Here is a 4351-nt window from a genome sequence, read left to right as displayed (position 1 = left end):
CTTTATATTGCCTCCTGTGATAAAGAACTTTATTATGCACTCTCTCGCTTTATGTCTTCCTCATCACAGGTTCATACAAAGCTTATTTTCCACACACTAATAGATCATACATATTAGGGAGCAATTTTTATTGCTTGCACCATTGACAACTTACTTAAGGGATCTTATTCAATCCATAGGTAGGTATGGTGGACTCTCATAGCAAAACTAGGTTGAAGGTTTATGGATGCACAAGTAGTATCTCTACTTGGTGCGGGAGTTTTGGCTAATATGAGGTGGAAGCAATCGTCACATGCTAAGGGATATTTAATCATATAACATTGTTCGGAACCAAGCAAACACAATTCATTATGTTGTCTTCCTTGTCCAACATCTACTTCTAGGCATGTAATAGTTTAGTGAGTGTTCACAATCATAGATGGTGTCAAGGATGATATATTTATATGTGAAGCTCTCCTTCTTTATTACTTCCTATTAATTGCAATAATGACCAAGGTCCACGTTTGTCTACCCTCAAAAAGTTTCAATCATCATACTTTTTATATGTGAAGCCAACACTTCCCATAAGATCACTACATGATCTTTCATGATTTTGTTCTTTCTCAATCTTTTGATCATGGCAAGAGGCAAAGCCCTTCAACTAAGACACTCTTTATTATATGGCTCACGAGCTCGAATACATCGGGGGGTGACACAAAGCAAAACTAAAGCCTAAAACACTAAGACCTTTATTCTACTAGAGAAAGAGAAAACTGAAAATGAACAAACTAAAACAAAGGTAAAGGCAAAAGATGTGATGGTGATACGATACCGGGGCAACTCCCCCAAGCTTGGCACAAGCCAAGGGGATTGCCCGTACCCCTGCTCAGTTGTCTTCCTTTGGAGGTGATGGTGGTGGAGTTGTTGCAGAGGCCTTGACCTGGTTTAATTTCCACTTGAGCATAAAATTCTGCTCCCTCAGATCATCATTTTCCTCTTCAAGCCTTAACACCCTTTGGCATAATTCCTGCTTACTCTCCTGCAAGAAACAAGAAGGGATAAATAGAGTCTTAGGCTTCTTCCTTGAGTCAGGGAGGCTCGACTTCTTGAACTCCACGTGGGTGTTTCCAGGTGGAGGTAGAGGAGCCTCCTCCTCATCAGAACTTGCTCCTTCCTTCCCCTTGGGTTCATAATGTTCTTCCTCATCAGTGGTCCAGCCATAACGATCCAATTCCCCATAGACCTTGGGATTAGCAAGGTAATCGGCCACATAGCTCTCCCCCTCTGAATCTTGAGAAGACATCTTGCCCTAAATCTGCGGCAGAAAACAAGCTCAAAACAAAAACAGATGGAATTTGCGTGATACAAGGGTTAGACCTTTCGAGAGAATATATAATGATTTTTTCCAGACCAGGAGGAGTACTCCGCATGAAAACGGAGTCCGGGAGGCGCACGAGGTGGCCACAAGCCACCCAGGCCCGGCCAGGGGTTAGGCCGGGCCTAGAAGGCTTGTCGCCTCCTCGTGCACTTTCCGGACTAATTTAAAATTTTCTATTTTTTTCAAATATTCGAAAACGGAGGAAAATTGCTACGAGAAAAGTTTTGGAGTCGGTTTACTTACCGAATCACATACCTCTTCGTTTTCGGAGTCTGAAACAGGCCGATAAATATCCCTTATGTACTCCTCCGGAGTTATGGTATTGATAATATTGCTTTCAACATTTATGAGAGTACCTGAGATGTAATGCTTGATTCTCTGCCCATTTACAACTCTCGGACAATTACCTTTCGTGTTGTTGATCTTGATAGCACCGGAACAATATACTTCCTCAACAATATAGGGACCTTCCCATTTAGAGAGAAGCTTGCTTGCAAAGAATCTTAAACGAGAATTATATAGCAAGACATAATCACCTACATTGAACTCACGCTTTTGTATCCTCTTATCATGCCACCTCTTTACCTTTTCTTTGAACAACTTGGCATTTTCATATGCCTGAGTTCTCCATTCATCAAGAGAGCTAATGTCAAATAACCTCTTCTCACCAGCAAGTTTGGAATCAAAGTTGAGCTCTTTGATTGCCCAATAAGCTTTATGCTCTAGCTCAAGAGGTAGATGACATGCTTTACCGTACACCATTTTGTACGGAGACATGCCCATGGGATTCTTATAGGCAGTTCTATAAGCCCACAGTGCATTATCGAGCTTCTTAGACCAATTCTTTCTAGACCTGTTGACTGTCTTTTGCAGAATCAGTTTAATCTCTCTATTGCTTAGCTCTACTTGACCACTGGACTCAGGGTGATAGGGAGACGCAATTCTATGGTTGACATCGTACTTAGCAAGCGTTTTACGAAAAGAACCATGAATGAAATGTGAACCATCGTCGGTCATTAGATATCTAGGGAGTCCAAATCTATGGAAGATAACTTCCTCAAGCATCCTGATAGAGCTATTGTGATCAACACTACTAGTGGGGATAGCTTCTACCCACTTAGTGACATAATCAACATCAACTAGGATATGAGTATACCCGTTGGATTTTGGAAAAGGTCCCATATAATCAAAGCCCCAAACATCAAATGGTTCAATGACAAGTGAATAGTTCATAGGCATTTCCTCACGTTTACCGATATTACCTATTCTTTGACATTTGTCACAAGACAAGACAAACTTACGGGCATCCTTAAAGAGAGTGGGCCAATAAAAACCTGATTGCAATACCTTGTGTGCAGTTCTATCTCCCGCATGGTGTCCTCCGTAGGACTCGGAGTGACACTTCTGTAGGATCTGTCCCTGTTCATGTTCAGGTACACGACGTCTAATAACACCATCTACTCCTTCCTTATAAAGGCGAGGATCATCCCAAAAGTAATGTCTCAAGTCAAAGAAGAATTTCTTCTTTTGCTGGTACGTGAAACTAGGTGGTATATGATGACCCACAAGTATAGGGGATCAATCGTAGTACTTTCGATAAGTAAGAGTGTCCAACCCAACGAGGAGCAGAAGGCTCTGATAAACGGATTTCAGCAAGGTAATAACTGCAAGCACTAAAAGTAGCGGTAACAAGTGATGGTGTAGCGAGGTGTAACGTAGCAAGCAAAGAGTAACAAGTAACAAGTAGTAGCAACGGTGCAGCAATTGGGCCAATCCCTTTTGTAGCAAGGGACAAGTCTGAACAAAGTCATATAGGAGGAAAAACGCTCCCGAGGACACACGGGAATTTATGTCATGCTAGTTTCATCATGTTCATATGATTCGCGTTCGTTACTTTGATAGTTTGATATATGGGTGGACCGGCGCTTGGGTACTTCCCTTACTTGGACAAGCATCCCACTTATGATTAACCTCTCTCGCAAGCATCGGCAACTACAAAAGAAGAATTAAGACAACGTCTAACCATATCATTAAACTAGTGGATCCAAATCAGCCCCTTACGAAGCAACACATAGACTGGGGTTTAAGCTTCTGTCACTCCAGCAAACCATCATCTACTTAGTACTCCCCAATGCCTTCCTCTAGGCCCAAGTTTGGTGAAGTGTTATGTAGTCTACGTTCACATAACACCACTAGAGGAAAAACAACATACCGAACGAATATCAAATTCACATCACTATTATCAGCATGACTTATCCCATGTCCTCAGGAACAAAAGTAACTACTCACAAAGCATAATCATAATCATGATCAGAGGTGTAATGAATAGCATCAAGGATCAGAACATAAACTCTTCCACCAAGTAATCCAACTAGCATCAACTTCAGAGAGTAATCAACACTACTAGCAACCTTACAAGTACCAATCAGAGTCGTGAGACGGAGATTGATTACAAGAGATGAACTAGGGATTGGAGAGGAGATGGTGCTGATGAAGATGCCTCCCCTCCGACGAGAGGAGTGTTGGTGATGACGATGGTGACGATTCCCCCCTCCGGGAGGGAAGTTTCCCCGGCATAATCGTCCTGCCGGAGCTCTAGATTGGATCTGCTCAAGTTCTGCCTCGTGGCGGCGGGGAAACCACGAAAAAGCTCCCGTATGATTTTTTCTGGACCAAAACCCTTCATATAGCAAAAGCGGGGGCTAGTGGGCCGTCAGGGAGCCCACAAGCTTGACCTCCGCCACCAGAGGGGTGGCGGTGGCAGGTCTTGTGGCGCCCTGGTGGCCGCCCTCCGGTACTTCTTTCGCCCATTATTTTTTATATAATCCCCAAAAAATCCACATAACTTTTCACGGCATTTGGAGATGTGCAGAATAGTGGACTAAGATTTGCTCCTTTTTCAGTCCAGAATTCCAGCTGCCTGAATTCTCCCTCTTCAAATAAACCTTGCAAAATAAGAGAGAAAAGGCATAAATATGGTACCACAAAGTAGTA

The sequence above is a fragment of the Hordeum vulgare genome, chromosome 2H (assembly GCF_904849725.1).
Source record: "Hordeum vulgare subsp. vulgare chromosome 2H, MorexV3_pseudomolecules_assembly, whole genome shotgun sequence".
Lineage (NCBI taxonomy): Eukaryota > Viridiplantae > Streptophyta > Magnoliopsida > Poales > Poaceae > Hordeum > Hordeum vulgare.
The sequence above is the reverse complement of the archived record's forward strand: the minus strand, read 5'-3'. Positions refer to the sequence as shown.